We start from the raw sequence: 14,163 nt of genomic DNA, 5'->3' as shown, positions 1-14,163 counted from the left end.
CGGAGCTGCTCTGAGGGGAAAGGGGGCCATGGGGGTGCGGGAGGAGGAGCAGCCGGGACCAGGGAGCGCCCAACTGGATCAGCTGTGCGGGGACAGTGCACTTTCGGGATCAGCGTGGGGCCCCTCGAGGAAGGGCTGGGTGTGAGAGGGGCAGTGTCTGGAGGACCTGAAAGGAGTCCCTGTGGGGTTTTCTGAAACGAGAACGTCTGGGGCTCATCTGGGAGGAGTCAGACAGGGGTCATGAACTGATGCAATATCCCCCTGTTCTGGGCTCCGCGCCCACCTCCTGAGCCCTGGGGTCCGAGGGCCCTGGTGCGGGGGCGCCTTGGAGAAAGGGGTCCAGGGCACAGGCCGGAGAGCAGCCTCTGGGGTCCACTGACTAACTAGAATTCTGTGGCAGATGCCATGAGAGGGCTCCCAGAAAGCTGCGAGCGCACCCAAGGGAAATCGCCCCGCCCCTAGAGTGGGCGGTGACAGAGCTGCACGCGCAGCTCCCATTTTGACGCCTCCGAACAGGCAGAGACCTGAACGCGCCCCTCTTTGTTTTGTCTTTCTCACTGACCAATGGGCTTGAAGTCTTGAGACCACGCCCACCCAGCCTGGCCGAGTTCTGCCCAGAACCTGCGTCTCCTGGCTCAGTCACACATCCGTGTGTAGTAGCCGGGAGCAATTCGCATTGGTTGCCGGGATCCTGATGATGTGGACCCCCTCCCCCTGCCTCCTCCCCGCCCTGCGATGTCGGAGGAAACCCGACAGAGCAACCTGGCTGCGGCCAAGAAAAAGGTAAAACGTCGGGGTCGCGCCCCCCCGGCCCAGTCCACCGCCCCCTGACGGCCGGTCTACGGTCAGGGTTTCTGTGGCTCCTGAGACACTCGGGTAGAGCCCCTTGGCACCCCTTGGCTTTCCCCACCCAAGTACTCTCAGCCAGCCCCGCCCCTCAGCCCCCAGGCCCCGCACACGCTCCTTGCCCCCAGGTGACTTTGGGCCATTGGCTCCCAGGGCTCTTCGGCCCAGCTTCAGACCTCACCTCTCGCCTCCTGAAGCTGGACCTCCTTGGGGTCCGTGGGCTGCAGTCTCCAAGGACTTGGGTCCCTGCCCTTGTGCCCCTCCCCTGCGCAGAGCGTAGGGAGGGCAGAGTGGAATGCACTGAGGCCAAGTCGCCCTCAGGACTGTCATTACCTCAAGCTCGGGCTTTGATTTCCCGGTCCAGTCCCCTAAGAGGCCTCACCCCCATACTGCTTCCGCCTGCAAGGAGACTGGGGAGTTGGGGACCCCCTTCCTCAGCTCGGACACTGACAGTGTGAGATGTGTCCTGTTCCCTGGGGAGCTGGAAGTGTGGGCAGTGTTTCTGGGTGACTGTGGGAAAACTGGCTTGATTTTCGCCCAGGTATCTACTCTGCAGAGGCATTTTGGGGGGTGCACGAGTTCTCAGGCTCACATTCAATTTCCCTGATCCTGGGAGCAGAGAGTGTCCCACAGTCAGTGCTCTCTCAAGTGACAGCTGCATTACCTTCTGTGGAACAGACCTTAGAAGACTAAACTTTATAGCCTGAAGCCTCGCCAGGGGAGTTTTTGAAGCTGGGGTGAGGGGATTGCCACAGAGGAGCAAGGGAGCAGCTTGGTGAGGCCGCCCTGTGGCTTGGATAGGCGGTCAGATATTATTATATTTGAACAGTGTCTTCTAATTGTTCAGCTGTTGCCTCCCTTATTCAAGTGAACTCCTATGCAGAAGTCTGGTTTTAACATGGAGAATGAGGCTTGTGTCTGGGGAAGGGTCTGAGAGCCATGCTGGTCCGTGACTGCACTTTATGTGACTCTGGGGCCTGGGGACTTTTCCCTCTGTCAGTTGAGGCAGCAATGGCCAGTCTGAGAGGTTGTGAGGTTATAATGGGCCCTTTGCAGGAATAATGCCTGGGTTCTACTCTTTCTCCTTGGTTTTCAGGGCTACTTGGGGTGACCCTCAAAGTTCTGTGAGGTTCTGATATGGAAGAAAAGACCCATTGTCTTGTTTCCAAACCACACAAAGTACAATTCCTGATGACATAGTGTTTAATCTTCTACCTCTACCTCTGGTTTTCCCACGGCAGCTGCTGATACTTGGCAGAAACACAGAAGTGAGAGTTAGAAACTGATGTGAGGCTACCCAGACAGACGAGTGGCTAGGAAAATATGTCTGCCCCTCGTCTCTTTGACACAAATCAGATGGGATGCTCAACCATGTTCACTGGGCCTGTGGATGGCAAAGGCATTGGCTGCACAGTGGTGGAAGTAGAAGAACAAGACAGGAGACACCATGGGGGTGACAGAGTCCTCTGAGAGGGGCAGGGGAAAGACGGCAATAGGCCAGCTGTGTGGCTAAGTGAGGGAGGTGGGTTCCAAATGGACTTGTGGCTGGAGGAGTTGGCGTTTGAGGCCTGTGTGAAGATTAAAGGTGGGTAATATTCATCCAAGTGGTGAATGGGGGAGGCAGAGGAAGCAATGAGGTCATAGGTGGCATTGTGAGGTTATAGAACACCTTTCAGTGATTCAGAAAGCCTGGGAGTGGGGGAGGGGCAGGGCACAGGCACAATGGGCTAGGTAGGCCATAACCTGAAGATGATGTTGGCACTTCCTGTCTAACTGCCCCAGGGCCGTCAGCCAAGCCAGTGTAGCAGGGCTGATCCAGATATAAGCCTGGGGAAAGGGACAGGTGGTTGATCAACCATCATGGCTGCTTCCACCCAGGTAGGTCTGGCCAGGGGCTGTGACTCACTCTATTGCCTCAGAGGAGAGACCAAGTGACATAGTCTGGGCAGGGCACAGGCACAGAGAAGTCCTGACAACTGTGTATATGACTTATAGGAGCTCAGTTTACTTGAGTTATTACCATGTCTCCCTGGGTTCACATGAGCAGGAAGGTGGCATCAGGAGCTGAAGCTAGGCATAAGACTCGGGCACTCTGAAGTGATATGTAGGCCTCTCATCTGGCATCCTGACTGCTAGACTAAGCTCTCACCCTAAGACTTAAAATTGTGATCTTGGTTGTGCACAAAATAATCACGGTACATAGATTCAATTTTTATTTACTTATTTATTTATTTGAAAAGCAGAGTTACAGAGAAGCAGAGACAGAGAGAAAGAGAAAGAGAGGGAGAGGGAGAAAGAGAGAGGGAGAGAGAGGTGTTCATCCTCTGGTCCACTCTCCAAATGGCTGCACCGGCCAGAGCTAGGCTGATCTGAAGCCAGGAGCCTGGAGCTTCCTCCAGGTCTCCCACATGGGTGCAGGGGCCTAAGGACCTGGGCTGCCATCTGCTCCTTTCCCAGGCCATAGCAAAGAGCTGGATCAGAAGAGGAGCAGCTGAGATTTGAACTGGTGACCATATGGGATGCTGGCACTGAAAGCGATTGCTTTACCTGCTAAACTACAGCACTGGCCGCAATACCTATTTTTAAAATTGCTCAGAGGATCTGGTGTTGTGGCACAGTGGGTTAAGCCACTTCCTATGACACTGGCATCCCATGTGAGTGCTTGAGTCCCAGCTGCTCCAATTCTGATCCACTTCCCTGCTAATGTGCTTGAGAAAGCAGCACAAGATAGCCCAAGTGCTTGGGCCCCTGAGACCACATGGGAGATCTGATTGGTGTTTCTGACTCTTGGGCTTTGGCTTGGCCTGGCCCAGTCTGGGCCATGGTGCCCACTTGAGGAGTGAACCAGAGGATGGAAGATTCTCTCTGAGTTCCCCTCTCTCTCTGACACTCTGCCTTTCCAATAAAAAAATAAATAAACCTAAAAAGTAAATGAAACTGCTCAGAGAAGTGTTCTCCCGACTCCCCTGTTGTTTCTGTGTCTAAAATAGAGCTCAGTGAAAACTAAGATGCTAGGAGGGACCTGGAGCCTGGGTCCACGGCTGGGGGTGCAGCCTCTCTAAAGTCTCATGCCTGGCCCTCTGCAGTCACAGACGTTGTGAAGGCAACAGTGGGTTCTGAGGACAACAATCGCTGTGGGCAGTGGGTTCCAGGCCATGGTCATGGTATAACTGCAGACTCAGCATGCCTCATCCTCATCTGTAGGCTTTGCAGCCTGGACTCTAAGGAGGCAGCTGATTGTGGTTTTTGGAGGCCAGGGATGAAGGGTCCAGAGAGCAGGCAGCAAATCCCTGCCTCCACTCAGCTTCCCTGGCTGCTGTCACTTGTTCAGCCATCTTGGCTGTTTGTGGCTGTCTAGCCTGATGACATGAGGTGGTCTCTAGAGCCAGATGCTTGGACCAAGATTTAGGCCTGAGCCTGGGGAGAAGCTGGATTGGGCTGGCTGCGGGAGGGGGTCCCACTGGGAGAAGAGGAGAGGCTTCTCCATGGCTCCAAGTACTAGATCCCCACATTGTTTCCTAGCAGTTTTTTCTGAGGATGAGGTGCCATGATCGCCAGTATGCCAAGTCACAGGGCAGATGTCTTACCTGTGATTTTCTGGCTTATTTTTGGTAGAGTAGGTGTTTCTGGAGCTGCAAGATAGGGCTGAGATGTATGCCCATGAGGTGGCTGTGGTTGATTTTACCTCCAGAAAGCAGGGAGAGGCTTCTTGGGCAACATTTTTCCTTGAAAAGGCCTGCATTGGAGAAAAAAACAGCTGATGGTTGAGGCAGAGAGGAGGGCAGGGAGAAAGGGTGGAGAGCAGGAGAGGGGAGCAGCAGAGAGCTACCTTGAGGGAGCCCTGTCACCACCAGCAGCCTCAGCCCAGCAGAGGACTAGAGTTAGGGTCACTGTGCAGCAGAGACTGGCTTTCTGGAAGACACTGCCATGCTCCCTGATGTGGGTGCCCGTTCCTTCTGCCTGCTGCAGCTGCTGGAGGTCAGAGCCCTTGCTGAGCTACAGGGAGAACCAGGGCCTCATGTCCATGGAGGTCATAGCCTCCTTCCTTTGAGCTTTGGCCACTTGAAAAGATGTCATGTGTCCCCAAGCCTGGGCAAGCCATTCCCACAACCCCTGTGGATCCCAGCTTGTGTGACTGTCACTCTGACTGCTACAACATCTGTCCTAACTGCCCTGTGCCCTTGTGTCCATGGCAGTGAGGCACCTCCTCTCCTGCATGGCCCCCTAGCCCCCTGCTCTGTTCTGACAGGTGCCCAAAGACCGCGCTGCTCCTGCACCACCCTCTGCTGATGCCACCGTGTTACTTGGCAGTGTAGCATCCCCTAGCACTAATCTAACTAGCATGGTGCCAACTCAGGTTTGTGCCTCTGCCCTTGTGCCTGCTACCTCCTTATGCTTGCACCATCTCCCTTCTCAGAGGACGTGCCTGCTTTGCATTCTCTTCTCCTTTCTTCCCGCAGCTTGGTTCCCATTGCCAGGCACCCTTCCTGAGCACTGGGATGGGGGAGGCCAAGATGGGGTTTTCTCTTGAGGTTGTGGCAGTGGCAGGTTGCTGGAAAGCGCTGCGCTCCTGCCATCCCTGGGTGGTTCTTACTCAAAATCAGGTGATCACTGTCTCTTTCTTCTCCCTCAGAACCATGATGCTGACCATGGCCCTGTCCTCATAGATGAGACCACGCAAGTGTCTTCCTGTGTGGGCAGCAGTCCCTAAGCCGTGGGAGTGAGGGCCAGCCATGGCCTGAGGACCTCTTTTGCATCAAGCCCCTGCACTCCTAACCTCTGTGTGTCTGTCCCTAGGACTTTGCCATCCACAGAGAGCCTGCATCAACTTGCTCAGGAGCTCAATGGTCTTGTGTCTGAGGTGCCCCGGAAACTGGGACTCAGAAAGGGAGGAGAGAGAGGAAAGTACAGAAATGGAGGCTGGGATTGCTGAGAGAGTGGGGAGATCCTGGGACAGACTGACCTGCTGGGCAGTGTTGGGCATGCTGGGTGACAGCTTCTTCTTGGAAGCCATGCAGATGGAGGACGTGGCCAGGAGAATGGTGACACTTTATCTTGGTGTAGGAAGCGTAGGAAGAGCAGCACATGGGAAGGGAGGGGGATGGTGATGAGACCCAGGAGAAGCTGGCATAGAGGGTCAGGGGAGGAAGAGGCCAAGCTGGGCAGAAGAGTTTGCCAGGAGGTGGGGGAGGAGAGGCAGTCTGAGGGTAGGGACTTGGGAGTGGAGGGCATAGCATCTCCACAGGAGCTCTTGTCTCTTCTAGTCAATGTCCTACATCAGTGGAGAGGGCCTCACATCTTATAACATGAAGGATCTGGAGGTGAGTGGCTCTGCAGGCCAGTCCCCATCCCCTCTCCCAGCGGGTGCTGGGTGCCCCACTGCCAGCTGAGATAGCCCATGCCCCCCAGCACTAATGACTGCTCTCTCTACCTCTCCCCCAACCCTCCTGCAACTCCTGCTCTCTGCATGCACCTCAGAGCCAGTACCAAGAGCTGGCAGTAGCCCTGGACTCCAGCTATCTAATAAACTCAGTAACACCATAGAGGAATTGGTAAGAGCCCAGTGGGGTCTCCTGATTCCATGCTGCCCACCCTGGGCTTCCATTTCTCCACCGGGCTCTAAAGAAAGGGGCTGGGGGCCCTGCTGCGAGGGAGAATATGGTACTGGGTGGGCCAGGTCTCAGCTGGAGGGACCCCAGAGCATGGAGCATGCAGCATGGCTCTTGTTCTGTCACTGCCCTCTCTGCCTCCTCTCTCTCCAGGCACCCCTGCTTGTATCCTGGCCACACAGCCCTGGAATTGTGGCCTCTTGTTCAGCCCTGGCCATGAGCCTCAAGTCCCTGCCCTGACTCAGGCCCTGACCTGAGCTTTGAGTTTGGACAAGCACCTCTCTGCCCTGGGCTTGAGTTTCCCAAGGAGGTGGAAATGACGGTTGTCAAAGATCTCTTTTAGCTCTAAGAATCCAAGATTTCCAGGCTCTCTGGGACATAAACCTCAGGGAGAGAAGGGATTTTACCTGTGCTTTTCATTCCTGTATCCCTGCTGTTAAGAGCAGCCCCAACCCCTATGTAGCATGTGCTGAGCTGTTGAACGATGAGCACACCCCTGTAAATCCAAACCTAGTGGAAGGCCCATCTTCAGATGCAGTTCCATAGCTATGAGCAAAAACCAGCAAAGACTCACATGCTCTTTCCTTGGGAGCCTTGGACAGGTCCTGTCCTCACAGGGTCTGAGAACATGCCAATCCTGCCCTGGCTCCCTGCCCACCCACTCTTGCTCTGGGAGTGGAGTCGAGGGGACATCCTTAGTCACCTTCCTTTCTTTGACTATCCCCACAGAAACAACAGAAGCAAGAAGTTCTGGATCAATTGGAAAAAGTAATGTGAATTCTATTTCTGCTCATTGCATGGCTGCTGGGTCTGCACCCCACCCCCTCCCCCTCCAGGGTCCCTGAGATCTGATCTCATCAGTGGGCCCATCCAGGACCATGGTGGCATTCCAGGAACGTGTCCTTTGCCATGCCATCTGTGCCTCCCCCAGTAAGGCAGATTTCCTTTCTCTTCCTATAGCAAAAGAAAGAATGTCAGCAAAAGTTGGCCAAGGAACAGGGGGTTTAAGAGAACAACTCCAGGTGAGTGACTGGTGTGGTGGCCCCTCGAGTCCCCCAGGACAGCAGTCCTTTCTCTCACTCTGAGCACTTGTTTGGCTTCCTCCTAAAGGTTCACATTCAAACCATTGGGATTCTTGTGTCTGAGAAGGCAGATTTACAGTCAGTCCTGGCTCACACCCAACAGGCAGCCAGGCAAAAAGCAGGTGGGACTGAGCACCTCCCTCCTTCAGCAAGGCAACTGGCAGGCCTCTAGGGGAGGCCTCAGGGCTCCATCTCAACCCCTCTGATTCCAGGAGAGTCTGAGGACCTTGCTAATTGCCTGAAGACTACCCACAAGCGTGTTGGAGAGCAGGAGTGGACTTTGTCATCTCCATGCAGCAGAAGCAGGTGGACAGGGTGAGCCACTAGCAGCCTGGCTTCCCCAAGCACGGAGTGAGTGGAAAGGTGCCTTCTGCAGCCTGAAGTGGCCCAGATGCAGTCCAAGACATTTCATGTGACTTTCATTGGTGAAAAAGAACCTGGGACTGAGATGGGGGGTGAGTGTGGGTGGCTGTGCAGTGAGCACTGGAGACCAAGTGCTGAGAGAAGGGGGTGCTTGGGATGGGAAGGCACAGAAGAACATGCCAGTTATCATCCATGGAGGGGGCTGTTTAGGATAGGAAAGGGTCCATAAACCCCAGGGAGAGGAACACGGTGGCTGGGAGTCATTTGACCTCTGTTCTTGCTGAGTTGTAGACTGTGTGAATGCTGCACCATCCCTTCAACAAGTGAACAGAAGATTCAAACACAAACTTTATTTCCCTCCATGTCTGTGCCCTCATCCCTAGGGGCAAAAATGGGCCCAGAGGATTCAACCAGGATGTTCAGATCTCAGACAAGCACTGCATTTTGTTCTGTTTTGTGTCACTCGGCAAAGAGGAGGGCATAGTCACTGCCTCCCAGGGTGGCTGTGAGAATAAAACAGGGCTGTTAGCCTGGTGCCAGGTGGAGCACTGGGAAAGGTTTACACAGTGATGCTGGTAACAGCATTGTTGTTTCTGTGGGGAGAGTCAAAGAAAGGAAGGTGACTAAGGATGTCCCCTCTACTCCACTCCCAGAGCAAGAGGGGTTGGGCAGGGATCCAGGCAGGATTGGCATGTTCTCAGACCCTGTGAGGACAGGACACTGTCCAGAGACAGTGCTGCCCACTGTCTCTGAGCCTCTGCTAGCCAGAGGAAGTCAGAGCTCCTTCCCTTCCTCTTCTGCCCTTACGAAGCTCTTAGAAAAACCAACGGGACCTTGGGCTTGGCAGAGCCTTGACAGAGAGTGAGGGTGTGCAAGTGTGGCTGTGGCATGGTTCCTGTAGCCACTGTGACCAGCACCCCAGCTCTATTGTTGTCCTGCCAAGTCCTGAAGTAGCTTTTCTGTGTTTGCAGCACAACAAAGAGCGAGATGCTCTCAAACTGGAGTTATACAAGAACAAGTAAGAAGGAGAAGGTCGGGGAGGAGTCTGGGGGACCTTAGTATGGGTGATGAGGGGAGGGGTGCCGGGGAGCATGAGGAGGAAGTGTCTATATAGGCTGGGAAGTGTGCAGAGCCAGCTCTGGTGCCAGCTGTGCCACCAGCTCATGCGATGGCCTCAGGCAGCTCAGGTTCTCTCTCGGGCCTGCCACGTGAGTGACTTGATTGTTGGGGACCCCTCCAACACCAAGGTTCTTGGGAGGTGCAGTAAGATGGTGGGTTGGTCACCAAAGTAGTCCTCTCTGTTTGCTCATTCCTCTTGCTGCCACCTGTCACTATAGCAAAAACAATGAGGACCTGAAGCAGCAGAACTCTGAGTTCCAAGAGAGGCTTCAAGTCCTCGTGATAGAGAAGACACTGCAGCTGGGGATGGAGGAGCTGCAGAAGAAGCTGGAAATGTCTGAGCTGCTGCTGCAACAAGTAAGAGGCTGCAGCCCATGAAACCCTAGCCCTAGCCTGCTGGGGCCACCATCCCCAGGGACTATCAGGGAGGACCTCAGCCAAGAGCTGGAAATTCTGAATCCTTATTCTGGCCCTGCAATAGTCCTCCCAAAATTGCTAGAATTCTGCACAGAGAGCCCCTGCCTAGACCTACAAAATCAGAATCGCAGTGATACAGCTTTTCAAAAAATTTTATTTAAGCATCTCAGTTTACATTAGAAAGGCAAAGTCAGACAGAGATGGAGGGAGATCTTCCATCTGCTAGTTCATCTCCCAAATGCCTGCTACAGCCAGGGCTGGGTCAGGTGGAAGCCAGGAGCTTGAAACTCAATCCAGACCTCCTATGTGGGTGTCAGGAACCCAGGAGGCTGTCACCTGCTGCTTCCTAAGTTGCACAGTAGCAGGAAGCTGGGTGGGAAGTGCAGTAGCAGTGACTGGAGCCAGGCACTCTGCTATGGCATGCAGGCATGCCTAGTAGCACCTACACACTGCACCACACACACACCCAAACCATTGTTTTATCCATGCCATTGGTACAGCTTCCCCATGAGCCTGTTTGCTTCATCTGGGAGCCCTAGCCAACACTTTACCTTCTCTGTGACCCTGAGTCCTGTGTTGGCTGTGGGAGCTCTCCAGTTCTCAACTTGTCCTCCCCATTCAGTTCTCTAGCGAGTCTGGTGTTTCTGATGGTAAGCAGTAGCTTCAGCAGGTAATGGAAGAGCGGGCCCTGCTGGAGAAACACGTGCAACAGGTGAGGCTTGGCAGGAGGAGGGGGGCTGTGTGAGGACTAGAGCCCAGGCGACCAGGAGGTGAGGATCCATGACGCTTCCTCCAAACTTCTGCGTCCATTCTTGAAGCTTCTGGAGACACAAAGATGATTGTGGGTGGACAGGGACCAGTATGAAGAGGGCCTGGAGGAAGAGCATGCCATGTGGCAAGAGAAGATGCAGCAGATGTCTGCCAAGGTGAGGCAGACCCCCACGGACAGCTCACTTGATCTTCCTGGGTGTCTGTAAATGGGCACATCAAGTGCACCTGTTGTGGACTGCATGTTTGGGTTTTGGAGGCAGTGTCAGTGCAGAGGGAGGCGGTGGCCCCTGCTCATGGCTCTTTTCACTGTGGTCTGGGCAGCTCTGCACACTGAAGGAGGAGAAGGAGTGCAGCCTGAGTCATGTGCTGGAGCTGGAGACCACCTTGGCCAAGCTTAAGAGCCACATGGGTAAGCAGGGGCGGAGGTGGCCTGGGAGCAGGATGGGTGTCAGTTTCCCTGGCGAGGGGTGTTGTGACAGAGGGAAGCAGGTCTGCACCAGGGGATGGCGAGTCTTGTCATCTCTCTGAGCCTCGGTGACCTCATCTGTAAATAGGGGTGGCGTACCCTCTGTCCATCATGTATGGTCAAGCACTCTGTGAAACTGGCTTGGAAGGGTAATGATCATCTGAATATGGAAAGTTGTTAGCCAAGAACCCAGCACCAAGGTGGGGGCAAGCAGTTTGCCTGAGGAGCTAAGGACCAAGGCAGGAGCTTTTTGAAAACCCAGAGGCTGGGGCCCCTGATGGCTGCTTCCCTTCTCAGCTGAGCCTTCCACCCTGGAGTCCCCAGCACCCCCCACAGGGCCATTGGAGGCAGAACAACAGCTGCAGGCAGAGGCTGAGAAGCTGCAGAAGGAGCTGGAGAGCCTGGCCAGACAGCTGCAGGCCCAGATGCAGGGTCGTGAAGGCCTGAGTCACCTGAACCAGCAGCAGGAACAGTGGCTGCTGCAGCTGGAGCAGGAGGCAGAGCCATGGGGCAACCAGGCCGAGGAGCGCAAGCAGATCCTGGTGCGCATGCAGAGCAACCTCGTGACCATCAGCTGTGCACTCCTGCAGAACCGGGAGCTCAAGGAGCAGCTGGCCGAGCTGCAGGATGGCTTTGTGAGACTGGTGTGTTCAGCCTCCCTGGGCAAGGCCTTTTGGTACAAAACACTTCCCTCTGGGCCTTCATTTCCCCCGCTTTCAAAGGGGATGGTGCAGACCTAGGAAGGCTCCCTGTGAGCCAGAACCCTGCCAAATGTCTGTTGGAGGGGAGGGGCTGAGTTTCCAGCCCTTCTGACACTGTGGGAGGTTCTGGGATCCAGATCCAGCAGCTTTGGGTGGCAGCGGATTGCTTCTCTCTGTGCGGAGCAATGACAACATGGAGCTCACCAGCTCGCTGCAGGCGGAGAAACACATCAAGAACGAGCTGGCCAAGAAACTTGGCTAGCTGCAGGAGAAGCTGGGAGAGCTGAAGGAAATGGTAACGCTCAGCCTGACTGCAAAGGACTGGGCCATGGGTACAAGTCTCTGGGAAGAGCAGTGCTAGGCCCAGGAGGGAGGCTTCTCTAGTCTGGAGTGACAGGTGACCTTCATGTTGACTGTCCTGTGTCTCTTAGAGCTAGTAGCCCTGGGCTCCTCCCAGGTCTGGACATCATTGTCCCAGGAGAGGCATGTCACCCAGCTCTACTGGTCACTACACAAAGGCTACCCTTTGATAATCCTCAGATTCCTGACAAAGGAACTTAGCAGTTTTCCCCTTATACAGCTATTGAAGATTAGCTGAGATTGTGCATGTAAAGTATTAGACACGAGTGTGCCCTAAAGATGATGCCTTCTGTCTAGCGTGTCACCTCAAGTTAAAGTGATGGGAAAGAAGGGGATGAGGTGTGAGGCTGGGTGCAGGAGACATGGGTCTGTGCCACCCCCTGCAACCAATGTAATCAGTTAGCAAATGCACACCTGCCCTCATGCTCCTCCCACTCCCCCTTGTGTCTCCCTGCAGATGGAGCTGAAGAGCCAGGAGGCTCAGAGTCTGCAACAGCAGCACGACCAGTACCTGTTCCACCTCAGCAGTATGAGGCAACCTACCAGCAGCACGTGGCTGCCTACTAACAGCTGAGCTCTGAGAAGGAGGCACTACACAAGCAGATTCTGCTGCAGACGCAGCTCATGGACCAGCTGCAGTGTGAGGAGGTGCAGGGCAAGGTGGCGGTCCAGGTGGCTCGCCCAGAGCTGCAGGAAACCCAGGAGAGGGGCTGGTGAGCATGGGGCGGGGCCTCTGAGTGGGAGGGCTTTGCCACCTGTGTGCCTTCTCACTCTTCCTGGCCCCTAGGAGCACCTGGAAGCTGCCACCCAGCAAAACCAGCAGCTGCAAGTTCAGCTGAACCTCCTGGCCCTCCCTGGAGAGGGTGAGTGAGGCTCCCTCAGGAGAGGACACAGCTGTAGGGGGAGGAGGGGGCCTTGGCAGCACAGCATTGAGTTCAGAGAGACTCTGAGGATGGCTGAGCCCTCTCCTCAGGGCAGTCGCTGCCCTGGGTCTCCCAGGGAGGCTGGGCACTGAGGGGAGCCCTGAGCTTTCCTCCCTCCTTCACTGGATCATCTGGGATCCCTCTGGCTGTGCCCTCAGGAGATGGGGAGGAGGAGGAAGAAATTCCTCAGGCCAAATTGCCTGTCCCGGAATACCAAGAGAGCCGAGAGGCCGTGGTAAGCCAGGCTGTGCTATGTGCCCTCTCCATCCCACCTTTGCCTGCCTCCCTCCGTGATCCATTCTTATATCTTGATCCCCCTACTTTGATTTTTCTTGTCCTCACACCTAACCTGGGAGCCAGTGGTCAGATACCAATCCACCCAGGAACAGCAGGTGCACCTGCACACACGAACTCATTCACCTCTTGCCCTTAGGTGATGTTCTTTACTTCAGCTCTCGCCTGAGCTGAGGAAGAGCAGGCCCAACTCTGCAGGCAGTTGAGGGAGCAGAAGGCTCGCTTGCCAGTGCCTGGCTCTCCTTGCCGTGCCATCACAGGGGGAGCCTGAGACCTCAGCCTCTGGGACTGGGGGTGACTCTGTGTCTGGGGAGACCCACCAGGCCCTCAAGAGGGACATCGAGATGCTGCAGGTGAGGGGTTCTCTCCCTCCATGGGCCAGGAAGGGTGGGGGTGGGGCCAGTGACTGCTGAGCCCTGATCCCATCATTGTGGCTCCAGATCCGCTTTCTGGAGGTGATGGGGGATAAAGCAGAGCTCCGAAAGCAGATAGAGGAGCTAGAACATCGCTGCATCCAGCTCTCTGGAGAGATGGACACCATCGGTGAGCCGGGAGCTGAGGGCCCTGGCAGAGGGAGGAGCTGCATGGGGGTCAGGTGTGCCCCACCTCTGAGCGCTACTCCACCACCCCCTTTGCAGGAGAGCACATTGCCTTCTACCAAAACCAGAGGGCAGTGCTGACGGAGTGGCACCGGGAGGAGTACACCAGCTGGCTGGCCCAGGACAGGAGGACGTGAAGGTAGGGGCCCTGGACCCTGCTGCCTCTTTGGGCAGGAGGCGAGGACAAGGGCAGGGGTGCTGAGCACCTCTCCTTCCAGATCAAACTCCTGCAGCTGCAGGAACTGGTGCTGTAGCTTATGGGTGAGCGCAGTGAGTGGCATGGCCGAGTCCTGACTGCCACCCCAGACTGCACTGACCATCCTGCTCCTAGGTCCCCAGCCCTCCAGGATGCTGCTGACCTGCAGGCTGGTGAGGAGAGTGCCCTGGGAACAGGGAGGGCAGACTGGAGCAGAGGAGCTGGCAGGTTGCTCAGAGCCCTCCATCTTTCCAAAGATCTTCGCAAGGTGAGCCTCACTGACACCATGGAGCCTGGGTGAGGAGAGGCTGGGGAGGGTTTGTCCACCCAGAACCCTACTGCACAGCAAGTCAGGAAGCTGCTGCAGGAGATCCAGCACCCCCAGGAGTGCCCAGGCTTGGGCACGAACCCCTGCAT

General features: G+C 55.5%; 1 pseudogene; it reads left to right on the top strand.

The window, feature by feature from the left end:
* The first annotated feature begins 735 nt into the window (after window positions 1–735).
* On the top strand, window positions 736–13,687 carry LOC133754161 (golgin subfamily A member 2-like; annotated as a pseudogene).
* Window positions 13,688–14,163: the final 476 nt, after the last annotated feature.

The sequence above is a fragment of the Lepus europaeus genome, chromosome Y, assembly GCF_033115175.1.
Source record: "Lepus europaeus isolate LE1 chromosome Y, mLepTim1.pri, whole genome shotgun sequence".
NCBI classification, from domain to species: Eukaryota; Metazoa; Chordata; class Mammalia; order Lagomorpha; family Leporidae; genus Lepus; species Lepus europaeus.
Note: the sequence above shows the minus strand (reverse complement) of the source record. Positions and strands in the feature narration are given on the sequence as shown.